Source organism: Ranitomeya imitator, chromosome 6, assembly GCF_032444005.1.
Source record: "Ranitomeya imitator isolate aRanImi1 chromosome 6, aRanImi1.pri, whole genome shotgun sequence".
Classification (NCBI taxonomy): Eukaryota; Metazoa; Chordata; class Amphibia; order Anura; family Dendrobatidae; genus Ranitomeya; species Ranitomeya imitator.
The window spans coordinates 474,458,369-474,474,147 of record NC_091287.1 but is presented as its reverse complement, the minus strand read 5'-3'; the positions used below and the strand labels follow the sequence as shown (position 1 = coordinate 474,474,147).

At 44.8% G+C, this 15,779-nt stretch overlaps 1 protein-coding gene across 3 annotated transcripts in view; it reads right to left on the bottom strand.

The window, feature by feature from the left end:
- Positions 1–15,779, bottom strand: part of RALYL (RALY RNA binding protein like) — a 1,030,045-nt gene that overhangs the window by 803,746 nt on the left and 210,520 nt on the right. The window lies entirely within an intron of this gene.

Genomic DNA, 15,779 nt, shown 5'->3' with positions numbered 1-15,779 from the left:
ACATTTTGTCCAGTGAGCCAGTACCTTGCTCTGCACTGATGAGAAGCAAGAAAATGTCTTCTATAAATTGTTCTTTCTTCCTTCTGAAATAGTCTCTTGTCTGGTTGAACATGAACTGACTTTATTCCTCCTGGAGAATAGGTAACTTACATACTTTTTTTTACATTGAAGCACTGGTTATAAATAGTTTCCATACCAGTACCCCAAATCCCAAACTCTATGTAAGGCATCTCATCCAGTGAACCAGTAACCTGTTCTGCACTGATGAGAAGCAAGAATCCTGAAACAGCTTCTGTAAATGGTTCTTTCCTCCTTTTGAAAGAAACTCTTGTTTGGCTCATATGAACTGACTTTATTCCTCTTGGAGGATAAGCAACTTAAATACCGTATATACTCGTGTATGAGCTGAGATTTTCAGCACATTTTTTTGTGCTGAAAATGCCCCCTTGGCTTATACACGAGTCACGGTCCCAGAAAGCCGGTGGGGGAGGGGGAGCCGGCGGCTGTAGGACAGTGACAGCTGCAGCTGCCGGCTTCCAGAAGACATCAATACACATCATCCGTTGCTGCATCTCTGCCCCTGCATCTCTATCACGGCGCCGACAGCTCTTTCCTGTGCTCAGCGATCACATGGTGCTGCTCATTAAGGTCATGAATATATACGTGTCTCAACTCCCATAGGCATGGAGTGCATATTCATGACCTTAATGAGCAGTACCACGTGACTTCTCAGCACAGGAAGAAGCTGCCGTGCCGGGACAATGGAGATGCAGGGATGTTCAGCGATGGCGCAAGGAGAGTGAGTATGATGGGGGAGGACGCTGAGCCATGCCTACAAGGGGAGGACGGGGGGATGTGGGAGGACAGGGGAGGATGGGGGAGCCCAGCAATGCATAAAAGATGGAATGGGGAGCCATGGATATAAGATGGGATGGCTAGGCATGCATACAATATGCGATGGGGGAGCCATACATATAAGATTGGATGGGGGAGCCATGCATACAATGAGGGAACTGGGGGAGCAAAGCATACAACAGGGGGAGCCACACAGAGCAGGACAGGGGGAGCCATGCATACGGGGATAGGAATGAGGGGATAATATATAGCCGGCATATACTCGAGTCAATAAGTTTTCCCAGTTTTCCGTGGCAAAATTAGGTGCCTCAGCTTATACTCGGGTCGGCTTATACTCAAGTATACTGTACTTTTTTCCAAGAAATAAGTTTCCATACTATGTCTCTTTAATGGAAGCATGTACTTCCCAATACTGCATCTCATGCAGAGAACTAGTATCCTGCTTTGCATTGATCAGAAGCAAGAATCCTGAAACAGCTTCTATGAATAGTTTTTTCTTCCTTTTGGAGTAGTTTCCGATTTGGCTGTTGTGACATGGCTTTCTTCCTTCTGGACCACAGCTTAATTGCATATCTTTTGGGTATGGAGCATTGCCAGTATATACATCTCCATGAAGCTGCTTCTCTTTAATGAGAGCCAGTATTCTACTTGAGCTGGACACGGAATGAACTGTACTACCATTAGTTGTACGGTTATAATGCTATGATTAATGATAAACTCTACACTGAGTCAGATATATACGGACAAAGGGGCAACTGCAATGAGGGTCTCCACATCACCAAACCCCATTATGTATAGCCATCTCAATTCTGATATTTTATTTTAATCGGGAGTGACTAATATTCTGTAGATACGGTATATCGTGTGTATGTGTGCATTCGGCAGTGTATGGTGGAATTATTTGGACACATTCTAGCGCTATTATTTCCATGTTTCACTGCTTGCTTTGTTCCCGTCTATTGCTGGGATTTATAACTTTAAATTCTATTCTGCGTGTGGCAATTTGGACAAAAACCCAGGCCATAATGAAATATTTCACTAGTTAATTGCTCTCGATCTGGCGGGAATAATAGTTTCTACTGCATTATAAACAAAACAAAACAAGATAGATGCCCGCTGAGATGGAGGATACAGAAAGCTGGGACATGGAGCCTGTGCAGAGCGTGGAGAAGCCAGCTTTTACAATGGGAGAGACGTTTTGGCAGGGCTGAATGAGTGCGAGACAATATGGTGTATCGCTTGAGAAACATCTTTTCTAATTCCCTTTCCATTTGAAGCCACAGACATCCTGCCCGAGAAGTTTTATCATGTGGAGGTTCGGGTAAATTGCTTTGATCGTTATTGCCTTTTTAGTTTCTACTCTTTTCCTATACCTGGCTGTAACAAGTGAAGCACTACCATCTATCTTAATGACTTCTTTAAGCCAAGTGCTTAATGTCCTGTAAATGCTTTACTGGGTGATGGGTGTCCTCTGAATTAGGCATTATAGGTGAAATATGCTACTTATTAAGTTTCCAGTACAGAACTGAGACTCAATTAAAGAGTTTGCTGTGAGTTGATTACAGTCATTTAGTGAAATTGCTTGACCCCCTTTAACCTTCTTTGTTTTGTGATTTTGCTGGAAACAATGAAATAGATATCTTAAATGTCTGCTTGCCTATATATTATACTATTTTATAGATTAGAATACAAAAAAAGATAAGTTTAAAATATTAATGGAAATTATACTGCGGCTAATAGTTAAAGGGCGAATCCAGCCTCAGCCAATTAGGCTTATTTATTGTGTAACTGCAAAATTACTTATTGTTATCAAGATCTCTGCTTGCTGATAGTAAAGAGGGACCATGATTTTTAGCTTCCAGAGGAAATAAATCTGTCCTGCTCATGTGACAAACATGTTGCTAAAGGGAATCTGTCATGCTATACTAGCTGTCCGATATGTGGACAGCACGGAATAGGGGAGAAGCTGCGCATAATGATATACAGAGGGTACGGAAAGTATTCAGACTCCTTTAAATTTTTCACTCTTTGTTTCATTGCAGCCATTTGGTAAATTAGAAAAAATTCATTTTTTTCTCATTAATGTACACGCTGCACCCCATCTTGACTGAAAAAAAATAGAAATGTAGAAATTTTTGCAAATTTATTAAGAAAAACTCAAATATCACATGGTCATAAGTATTCAGACCCTTTGCTCAGACACTCAAATTTAAGTCACATGCTGTTAGGTCTCGAGTTCCCGCTTCTGCACAGGGGAAATCTCGAGCCATCTCCGCTGCGGTCTCCCATTCTCATCCAGCCGCAGTGGAGTCTGCTCAGCAAGGATGTCGGTCCCAGCGTCTTGCTCAGTCTCACTCTGTACTGAGAGCTACTGCTGCTTCTTCAGCTTCTGCCATTAAAGCCAGTGCTGGTCAGCAGCGAGCGGACTTCTCTGGGACTAAGTCCTTGTCTGCACACACTGAGCATGCCCAGGGCAAGATCTCCCGTTGGAGATCGAGGGTCATGTGCTCAGGCTCTGCAGCACATTCTATTGGTCCTCTTGGCAGGTCTTGGAAGGGCAAAGTTTCTGTGGCCACTTCCTGTGCTGCAACTATATAAACTGCGCATGACCGCACGGCCATGCGCTAGTGTACAATTGTTAATGTGTGTATGTTGTGAGTACAAGTCGTCCTTGGATACCCCTACCATATTGAATGTCTGTTCGCGGAAGGTGTATGGTTGCTATCTAGCGCCCGACTTAGCCTACAGCACTAATCACACATTACAGAGTCCAGTTGCTGTGACCGCCAGTACAGCGCCGTGCACTTCCTCTGTGCTTTCCTTACCCAAGCCTGGGTGGTTAGTGGCGTTCGTCAGTGTGGCACTGCATGCACTCTTGTGCCTTAAAATTGTTATTGAGTTTCCTTACACACCCAGTTGCGGTGTTGTGCCAGCAAGGGTCTAATCGGACTTCAATCCTAGTTGGGGTTGAGTTCGCTGACTACTTGCTCGCGCTCTATGTGCGGTACCGCGGTCCTGTGATACAACAGGATCGCTTCCTTCACGCTGGGTGAAGTTTAACCCACGTGTGTATACTTATGAGTACCGCCATATAGTCCGTCATTATTTGGCAGCAGGTTCCATCTCTGCATGGTGGACCCCGGGCTGCGAACGCACCATACTCTATCTGTCTTATAATTGGATGCGTTCCGCTAGCCCTAACATTACACTAGCACCAGGGTCTGGCTAGTAATGACGGACAAACAGCAATCCTTGCGGTATATACAGCAGCTGGAGGGTAGGTTGGCGGCTCTTGAGAGCGCAACCTCAGCTGTGGATGTTACCGCAGTTGCTGTACAGGCTGCTAGCGTGGCTGCAGCAACCCTGTCCATTGCCACCCCTGCTCCGACATTTTCTCGCCTCCCGCTGCCAGAAAAATTTTCTGGTGATAGCAAATTTTGTAGGGGATTTGTGAGTCAGTGCTCTATTCACCTCGAGCTCCTGGCTGCACGTTTTCCCACAGAGCGGGTTAAGGTGGGATTTATAGTGTCTCTCTTGTCGGCCAGGGCGTTGGAATGGGCTACGCCGCTGTGGGAGCGTGGCGATCATGTGGTGCAGAGTGCTCCACTGTTTCTGAGCACTCTGAAACAGGTCTTTTTAGGACCTCGAGTCACCCATGATACTGCGCTCCAACTGCTGGCATTAACTCAGGGTGAGTCCTTGGTCAGTCATTTTGCCGTCCAATTCCGCACTTTAGCTTCTGAGCTGGATTGGTCGGATAAAGCTCTTATCCCCATATTTTGGAGGGGCCTGGCTGACCACGTTAAGGACGCTCTGGCTACTAGGGAGATTCCTGCCACACTGGAGGAGTTAATAACTGTCTCCACTCGAATTGACCTCCGTTTTAACGAGCGGAGGTTAGAGCGAGTCCAGTGTAGGCAGAGGTTTCGGCTGGCTCCTACCTTCGCCAAACCTCTGGAATCTCCGGTCCTGGTTCCTGAGTCACATGAGGCCAGGGAAGTGTCACAAGCGGGATCTAAGTCCCGGACCGCAGGTGCACTCAAGGTCTGTCATGTATGCCAGCAGTCGGGACATCTAGCCACCAGATGTTCTCAGCGGTCGAGGAAACGTCAGCGTCTAATGGTAGTAGGTGGAGGTGCACTAGACACGGCGACGTTTGCCTCTAAATTGTCCTTTAAGGGGACAATTACTATAGGCTCATTCTCCCACTCGGTAGAGCTCTGCGTGGATTCTGGGGCGTAGGGCAATTTTATGTCTTCTGCCTTCGCCTAACGTCACGCAATACCCCTGGTTATGCTAGCTCAACCAGTAACGGTACGAGTGGTGAATGGGTCGACACTGCCCTCACAGATACACCAGACCATCCCTTTTACTCTGTCCATGTCGCCATCTCATCAGGAGATTATATCCCTGCTCGTCATTCCTGAGGGAATTGATGAGGTCCTGTTGGGAATACCTTGGCTACATTACCACTCTCCTCATATCGAGCGGTCCTCTGGCAGAATCCTGGGATGGGGCGAATCTTGTGGGAGTAGGTGTCAGAGGGAGTGCGTTCAGGTTACTACTACTGAGGTACCCGCAGATCTTTCCTCTCTCCCCAAGCAGTATTGGTCTTATGCAGACGTGTTCTCCAAAAAGGCGGCGGAGATCCTTCCGCCCCATCGCCCCTATGACTGTCCTATTGATCTCTTGCCTGGTGCTGAGCCTCCCTGGGGTCGAGTCTATCCGCTATCTCTCCCGGAGACGGAGGCAATGTCACAGTACATCCAGGAAAATCTGGCAAGAGGATTCATTAGGAAGTCAGTGTCACCTGCTGGGGCAGGGTTCTTCTTCGTGCAGAAGAAGAATGGGGAACTATGTCCATGCATAGACTACAGGGGTCTTAACACCATCACCGTTAAAAATAAGTATCCTTTGCCCTTGATATCTGAGCTCTTCGATAGGCTTCGGGGAGCAAGGGTATTTACTAAACTAGATCTGCGGGGTGCTTACAACCTGATTCGCATCCGTGAGGGGGACGAATGGAAGACGGCTTTTAACACCAGGGATGGGCACTATGAATATCTGGTGATGCCCTTCGGGCTCTGTAATGCCCCGGCCATTTTCCAAGACTTTGTGAACGATATCTTCCGGGATATGCTTTCCACCTCGGTCGTAGTCTATCTGGATGATATTCTCATCTACTCTCCAGATATTGACTCCCACCGGAGAGATGTTTGCAAAGTCTTCGACCTCCTACGGGCAAACTCCCTCTATGCTAAGTTGGAGAAGTGTATGTTTGAGCAGGAGTCCTTACCTTTCCTAGGCTACATCATCTCTGCCCAGGGATTGGCTATGGATCCTGCTAAACTACAGGCTGTGCTGGACTGGCAGGAACCCCATTCTCTTAAAGCGGTGCAGCGCTTTATGGGGTTCATTAATTATTATCGCCAGTTCATTCCGGACTTCTCAACTTTGGTAGCTCCCTTGGTTGCCCTCACCAAGAAGGGGGCGAATCCCAAATTGTGGTCTGAGGAGGTCTCCAAGGCCTTTAACTCTATAAAGTCACACTTCGCTAGCGCTCCCATCCTACATCGCCCCGATGTTGATAAGCCATTTATCATGGAGGTGGATGCCTCTTCTGTTGGTGTTGGAGCAGTCCTCTTCCAAAAGGATGCTCAAGGTCGGAAGCATCCTTGCTTCTTTTTCTCCAAGACCTTCTCACCAGCAGAGAGGAATTATTCCATCGGGGACAGGGAGTTGCTAGCCATGAAGTTGGCTTTCTCGGAGTGGAGACATCTCTTGGAGGGAGCACGTTTTCCCTTCCAAGTCTTCACAGACCATAAAAATTTGGTGTACCTGCAGACAGCCCAGCGGTTGAATTCTCGCCAGGCCAGATGGTCCTTATTTTTCTCCTGGTTTCATTTCACCCTCCATTTTCTTTCTGGGGAGAGGAACATTCGGGCCGACGCTCTCTCTCGCTCCGTTGTGTCATCTGCGGAGGAGGAGGAGGAGCCTCGGCTTATTGTCCCCACCGAGAGCTTGAGAACTGTGGCCCCGGTTTCGCTAGAGTCTGTGCCCCCGGGCAAGACTTTTGTTCCATCCAGTTTGCGACCGGAGGTTCTCTCTTGGGCACACTCGTCCAGGGTGGGTGGACATTTTGGTACCAAAAGGACATCTGAGTTACTGGCGAGGACATACTGGTGGCCGCATATGGCTCGTGATGTCGCAGAGTATGTTTGGGCGTGTGTCTCTTGCGCCAAGAACAAGACTCCTCGGCAACGGCCAGCTGGTTTGCTTTATCCTCTGCCGGTGGCGGACAGGCCCTGGGAGATGGTCGGGATGGACTTTGTGGTGGGCTTACCCAAGTCTCGTAACTGCACTATTTTCTGGGTGATCACCGACCATTTTTCCAAAATGGTGCACTTGGTGCCTCTTCCACGGCTACCTTCTGCACGGGCGTTGGCTGTCTTGTTCGTCAAGCATATCTTTCGCCTACACGGTATGCCAGACAAAATTGTTAGTGACCGGGGTCCCCAGTTTGCGTCTCGATTCTGGAGAGAGCTTTGTCGTCTACTCAGTATTGAGTTAAATCTCTCTTCGGCATATCATCCCAAGACGAATGGGTTGGTAGAGAGGGCCAACCAGACCTTGGTCACATATTTACGACATTTTGTTTCTGCCAGGCAGGATGACTGGGCATCCTTGCTTCCGTGGGCAGAGTTTGCACTTAACAATGCCATAGCTGACTCCACCGGTCAGACTCCATTCCTCCTAAATTATGGCCAGCATCCGCGTGTTCCTGTGCCCATGCCTGTGTCTTCTGCTGACTCCAGGGTGGCAGACTGGGCTGTGGAGGCACGGGACATTTGGGACCGCACGCAGGATGCCATTCGGGCCTCCAAGGAGAGAATGAGGTCCTCCGCCGATGTTCATCGGCGCCCCGCTCCGACCTTTGCTCCTGGCGACTTGGTGTGGCTCTCCGCCCGTAACATCAGGCTGCGAGTTGAGTCCACTAAGTTTGCTCCACGCTACTTGGGTCCCTTCAAGGTTCTCGAACGGGTTAATCCTGTGGTCTACCGTTTGCCTCTTCCTCCACGCTTGGGTATCACCGACACCTTTCATGTGTCCCTCTTGAAACCCCTATACATGTCCCGGTTTTCCGAGTCATCTGCCGGGACATCGGGTTCGTCTACGGACGATTACGAGGTGAACGCTATTTTGGGGTGCAAGGTGGTACGCGGCAAAAAGTTCTATCTGGTGGATTGGAAGGGTTATGGCCCAGAGGACAGGTCATGGGAGCCTGCTGAAAACATTCGGGCCCCACAGCTCATTGCTGCCTTCAAGTGTAGCGAGGCCCAAGGAGGGGGGGGCCCTAGGAGGGGGGGTAATGTTAGGTCTCGAGTTCCCGCTTCTGCACAGGGGGAATCTCAAGCCATCTCCGCTGCGGTCTCCCATTCTCATCCAGCCGCAGTGGAGTCTGCTCAGCAAGGACGTCGGTCCCAGCGTCTTGCTCAGTCTCACTCTGTACTGAGAGTTACTGCTGCTTCTTCAGCTTCTGCCATTAAAGCCAGTGCTGGTCAGCAGCGAGCGGACTTCTCTGGGACTAAGTCCTTGTCTGCACACACTGAGCATGCCCAGGGCAAGATCTCCCGTTGGAGATCGAGGGTCATGTGCTCAGGCTCTGCAGCACATTCTATTGATCCTCTTGGCAGGTCTTGGAAGGGCAAAGTTTCTGTGGCCACTTCCTGTGCTGCAACTATATAAACTGCGCATGACCGCACGGCCATGCGCTAGTGTACAATTGTTAATGTGTGTATGTTGTGAGTGCAAGTCGTCCTTGGATACCCCTACCATATTGAATGTCTGTTCGCGGAAGGTGTATGGTTGCTATCTAGCGCCCGACTTAGCCTACAGCACTAATCACGCATTACAGCGTCCAGTTGCTGTGACCACCAGTACGGCGCCGTGCACTTCCTCTGTGCTTTCCTTACCCAAGCCTGGGTGGTTAGTGGCGTTCGTCAGTGCGGCACCACATGCACTCTTGTGCCTTAAAATTGTTATTGAGTTTCCTTACACACCCAGTTGCGGTGTTGTGCCAGCAAGGGTCTAATCGGACTTCAATCCTAGTTGGGGTTGAGTTCGCTGACTACTTGCTCGCGCTCTATGTGCGGTACCGCGGTCCTGTGACGCAACAGGATCGCTTCCTTCACGCTGGGTGAAGTTTAACCCACGTGTGTATACTTATGAGTACTGCCATATAGTCCATCATTATTTGGCAGCAGGTTCCATCTCTGCACGGTGGACCCCGGGCTGCGAACGCACCATACTCTATCTGTCTTATTATTTGGTGCGTTCCGCTAGCCCTAACACATGCTGTCCATTTTCTTGTGATCCTCCTTGAGATGGTTCTACTCCTTCATTGGAGTCCAGCTGTGTTTAATTTAACTGATAGGACTTGATTTGGAAAGGCACACACCTGTCTATATAAGACCTCACAGCTCACAGGGCATGTCAGACCAAATGAGAATCATGAGGTCAAAGGAACTGGCCAAGGATCTGTTCTTCAGCCTCTTGATAATCCAGGCTTTGGTCGCAGAGTGGATTTTTGGCATGTTGTCAGAGCTCAAGTTGCAGTTCAAGTGAAGGTCTGGGGTGCTGGGTCTCTTTTTATACACACACACTAATTAACTGATCATTTACTGAGCACAGGTGAGGATGTAAACTAGAATTGGGTGCATTATATGACCAGGCAACAAAACTTTTGTCTTGCCAAAATCTGACCATTCTGTGTCAATTAACTGATCAATATTTCTGCATTGATGCCAATTTTTTTCCTTAACCTAAACCACATTTCGGAGGGTTTCAGCTTTCAAAAGAATAATTTATACAACCAATGGATGGCACGATATGTGAGGGGAGATATTTGTCATGAAGACCGCTTTCTTCCGTGATCCAGAAACCCATAAGTTTCTTTTCAGCATGATATGTGCTAAAGGAGAGGCGGCCATGTTATAGACGGGTTTTATGTGAGTAGGTAAAAGATGGGCGAAACAACTACTCACCTTACCTTCACCTCAAGGGTGTGGATGGGGAAATAAATGTCCAGCCAGTTTTTGTCTTGCTGTGGTCTGTGTTGTGTAGAGGCAAGCAAGCCTCTAGGCTGACACTCCTGTGAGAGCTGCCGTATGTGTGGGCCCAAAAGTGCTGGGCAGGACTGTTTGTGAGCTGCTTATTTCCTTTTGAGCAAGAAAGGCTGTGTTTTTCTTTTACCATTTTGGTTTTTTTAATGCAATAAACCACCCATAGACTGAAACCCCACATGTGTCTGTGTCTAACTCGAGGAGCAGCTACAGTGGGGGAAATAAGTATTTGATCCCTTGCTGATTTTGTAAGTTTGCCCGCTGACAAAGACATGAACAGTCTATAATTTTAAGAGCAGGATAATTTTAACATTGAGAGATAGAATATCAAAAATAAAATCCAGAAAATCACATTGTACAAATTATATAAATTTGCATTTTGCAGTGAGAAATAAGTACAATGTTATTGTTCCTTAAAGCAAGGATTACCTATGACTATGACTTCCCTACTTTAGACACATCGTAAAAAGAGGACAATTACGGGATGAGGATATCATGGTTGGAAGAATAGAAGGAACAAGGCGAAGAGGAAGACCAGCATCCCGATAGCATGATGCTATCGATAACGGCGGAGAAGGCCTTGATGGACACATCTAGGCTTGCACAAGAAAATTTTTTCTACAGATCATTCATCTCTCAAGTTGCCATGGCTCGAGATTGAGCAAAAGGACATAAAAAAATCATCTAGGCACAGGAAAGGAAGTACACTGCACGAGAAGGGGCCAAATAATGTGTAAGAGTTGGATTTGTCTGTCTCTGCTCAGAATGTGTCAATTACGAGGCACCTTTTATTTTCTTCATTACCTTATTGTTTTTGAGGGTCTTTTGATGAAACACATTGGAGTAGTGTTGTTCTAGGGCACCATTGTTAAATGTAGCATTGATTAATTGTACAGTGCAATGATATCATTTAGGGAAGGCGCAATATATTTAGTGCCATTCTGTCATATATTGATATATTGGTGCTGAAATCCCCCCATACCTTTTCTATTCCATTTTTTCTTCCTTTTGTCATACTCCATCTTCCCTCACCCTTCTGACAATTTTCCTGTTTTCCATTACATCTCATTGTAGGTTAGAAGGGTCTTACCACAAAATATGTTATCATACCCATGTCTTAAGGTACTGAACTTTTCAAAGTGACTTTAGTAGAAGCCAGTCAATGTCACCGCAACATTACAACTGAGTGGCGTTAAGTAATGACTCTCTTTCTTTTATATTTCGTGGAAAGAGTAGAATCTTGAATTAAACATATTCAGTTCTGGAACCAAAACTTTTTAAAAAGTGCTTTAGACTCTACTCTATGACCTAGTTTCTCTAGCTGCTATGCTGAATAATTCAATGTAAGATCAGAGCATACAGTTAAAAGGTTTATGCAGCAAATCCAAAATAGTTTAATGCATGAAGAATACTTCTAGGACATGATTTGTTAAAGGGACACTGTCACATATCATGTCCGGTAAACATTTAAATATCGATTTCCCAAGAAAATATTTATGATGTGATTATTTTGATGCTGGAATTTTAAATTCACAGTCATCCCTTGAGCGTACACTAAAGGCGACATAAAGTAACTACAAGTACTCTCATTGACATTATGCCATTTATATCTTTCATGGTATATTCATGCCACAAGAGGGTAGTCCAGACATCTTGTCGCCAGGGGCTTTCAAATCTGTTAATTTAATCTTTTCATTAATTTTGAGAATTAATTGAGAATTAGTCTGTTAAATTTAAATTTTGGTTGCATAATGTCAATTTTAACACCCATCTTATTTATAGAAATGATTCAACATTGCAAACAGTTTGGAATAAATATCTACTGCTTTGTGTTTACAACTTCTATGAATACTTTTGTGTTTCCATGGTTACAGACTACAAGCAAACCCACTGTAGTCTGATCTTGCAGCCATATTTCCTTCCTTTTGTCATATTCATACTGCTAATAACAGCACAGTTTGTTTGTAAGCTAAAACAATGTACACAATTAGATCTGCATTAATCCTGTATATATTTAGAAAAGGTAAGGAATTTGGACTCAAGCCTTGATCCACAATACCGGACAAGCCATGGAGACATGATGGGTGAAGTTTCTACCTCTGGTACCCTGATATTTAAGGAGAGTTTCTACCTCTGAGACCCTGATCTTTTAGGAGACCATAGGTCCTCTGATCCTATTTTTTCTTTTCTGTGTGGCCATCATCTACATAGAGTGCAGTGAAAAGATGGTCAGACTTTTATTTCATCCTCGCCTTTGAAGTAGACTATAGTTAATAAAAGAAAAATCAGCACATCATTCATCATATCTGGATAGGATCAGCTTATAGGGATCACAGTTCCCTGTTCTTTCAATCGATGACGGTCCTGGTGGTGGGACCCATATCTTTGATGCTTTCACCATATCATAAATATTGTCTACAGTTAGTTTTAACCAATGGCAATGGGGGAAGACTGTGAATGATCTGTGCTTCATGACAATAAGGATAATAGATTGCCCCCCTCCGAAATACTACAGATTTACTAACTATATATTTTTATCTAAGTATATGTATATTTTTAACTATGTACTAAATACATATTCTCTATGGACCCAATTCATCAAAGCTTTTATCGCAGAATCCTGGCGTAAAAAGCTTTGAAAAGTCATAAAGTTATGGCATAACACGAAATATGTGCACCTTTCAAAGGGGTTGTCCACTACTTGGACAACCCCTTCTGAATCACTATTTTTTCCCCAGTAAAATAATAACTCCTATCGTCACCTCCTGACCTACCAGAGTTTCAGACTTGTTGTGTTTCGCTCTTCGGGCGCATGCGAGACATAACAATCCCTAAAACCAATCAGCACTTGCTTCACGCTAGTCTCCTTTGGCCAAATCAAGACATAGGGTGGAAGTGATAGAGCAACTGCAGCTTCCACTCCCTCTGGATGTCAATTGCGTTCATAGGAAGGGAGATTGAAGAAGGCTGAATGGTCACAGGGGCTATGTGACATACCAATGCCACGTGAGCCCTGGGATAGCAAGTGTTAACGCCGCTGGAACATGAGAGGTGAAAATAGGTGTTATTATTTTACGAATAGTGGATATCCCCTTTAAGGAATTGTCATTTCTAACTTCAGCATGCATCATCAAGATCAGTGTGTAAACCGTTGGTCTTGATGAATCAGGGGCCAATATCTCTAATTCCGTTCATAGAGCTTTACTCTATCATTAAAAATATGTCTGACTACAGCTGGCATTATATTGCTTCAGAGCTGTATAATTCTTTATACAATTAGCTCCTCCCAGTGGTGGCTCGAAACAGATTTTTTTTTTTCATTTAATTATAGTTGTCTAAAGGAGTTTCCAGTAGTGAGACCTTCGACCAATCAAGCGTTTACGAAATATCAAATGATTATGCTTTAAGTGTCTAATTATACACAATTGCCTTCCAAAGCTTATCTACAACAAGTCTGCATCCTGCACAATTACACACTTCATTCCAAGAAAACTAAGAAGGGCGTTAAGTTTATGATGTATAATTCACACCCCATTAGTGAAGAACATACAAGACAAAATCTACATCAAGAGCGACTGCTCAAATATGCACAATTACCAGGCATTCAGAATTCATTTTGTAAGGATAAAAACATGCCACATTTAATTTATCAGATGCTACTTTTCATCACATTTATCTTTTGTGCAATGTTCTGAAAAGCTGTAATGCATTCTCACATTTCACCAGTAAAGACATCACAATGAGGTGCACTTTACAGAGACATCACACAAAATGCAGTTTTCAGAACCAGAATGATGAAAATAAATTAAATTTATAGTGATGCCAACAGATCCAGCAATGACACGTCACTCAGAACACAACTTGTTCATTTTCCCATTGGTTTAAAGTGTTCAATTGAATCTGGATCTTATATGTTTCCAATAAGTTTTATTTGTGTAGAAGTTTGCTTACGAATATTTCACTTTTGAGATTTTGCTTATTTTCTCCCCTGCTTCCAAGAATCATACCTTTTTCATTTTTCCTTAAGCATGTTTTTTTTTTATGTGTGAAGAATTTAAGTTTTTAATGACACCATTCACTTTACCATACGATGCACTGAAAAACTGGAGAAATGTATTCTGATCTGTACCATTTTATGGCGTAGAGATAGGCAGATCTGGCAACATTCGAATTTAGATGTTTGCACATTTTTTCCCTGGGAATTTCGATTCACAGAGAAGTAGTTCTCAAATTTAATGTCTCTTATGTTCTGGGGTCCCTCCAGACTGCAGGGCATATTAAATGTAAGATGTAAAAAATAAATAAAAATCCTTACACTCACCACTAAGGCCCCTCGTCACCAATCCATTATCGCTGCATCCTCAGATTGCCACCACTTATGCAGGAATCCCCAAACCTCTTACAATAGGACAGAACTTCCAGCTTTGATGTGGCCTGACTGGATCCTGCGCATGCACACGCAAAATCACGGTGCATGATGTAATGTCATGATGCTGTAGCCTTTCACACATTTCTCCAAGGTCTCATCAAATCTGAAAGTCTCAGCCCAGTGTGAGAGGTTTGGGGATTTCAGCGTGACTGTATGCGATCTGAAGATGCAGCAAGGACAGATGACATTGATGGACCAGAGCGGTAAGTGTTTTTGTGAGTAGTTGTAACAGATGGGTATGATGACTACTCATCATATTTCCAACCTAAGAATGTTGTTCAGAAAGTCAAATTTCCAGCCACTGAGTTTCCTTCTCTGACTGGGGGCCTGGAGGCAGGAGAGCTCCAGAGAAGTGTTTATGTGCAAGCCTAAGGTGCTGTGTGTTACCTTTTGTTTCCTGCTTTTGCCAGAAAGTCCATGTTTATGTTGTTGAACCCTGCACTGGTGTACAGTTGGGAAAAAAAGTATTAAATATACTGATAATTTTGCATGTTTTCCCACCTACAAAGAATGGAGAGGTCTGTAATTTTTATCGTAGGTACACTTCAACTGTGAGAGACAGAATCTAAAAATAAATAGCAGAAAATCACATTGTATGATTTTTAAATAATTAAAATGCATCTTAGTGCATGGAATAAGTATTTGATCACCTACCAACCAGGAAGAATTCTAGCTCTCACAGACTTTTTAGTTTTTCCTTACGAAGCCCTCCTACTCTTTTCTCTCTGCCAGTACTAATTGCACCTGTCTGAACTCATTACCTGTATAAAAAAAACCCTGTCCACACACTCAGTCAATCACCCTCCAACCTCTCCACCATAATCAAGACTAAAGAGCTGTGCAAGGACACCAGGGTCAAAATTGTAGTCCTGCACAAGGCTGTCATGGACTACAGGACAATAGGCAAGCAACTTGGTGAGAAAGCAATAAATGTTGGCACAATTATTAGAAAATGGAAGAAACACAAGATGACTGTCAATTATCCTAGGTCTGGGGCTCCATGCAAGATCTCGCTTCATGGGATAAGGATGATTCTGAGAAAGGTCAGGATTCAGCCCAGAATTACACGGCAGGTCCTGGTCCTGGTTCTGTCTTTATTTAGAATATAACTATAGGATTAGTAATGGATAGACGCATCTCTATTGCTAACCTGTGGACTTGATGTCGCCTGACAATACAAAGGTGATATCAATCGCACAAATATGAACCCCACTTGCCACTGCCACAGGGCAAATGGGAACAGCCATGCAAAGCACTAGAATTTGCGCATCTAATAGATGCGCCTTTTCTGGGCAACTGTGGGCTGCTATTTTTAGGCGGGGGGTCTATATCCATGACACCTTACCAGCCTGAGAATACGAGTCCCCAGCTGT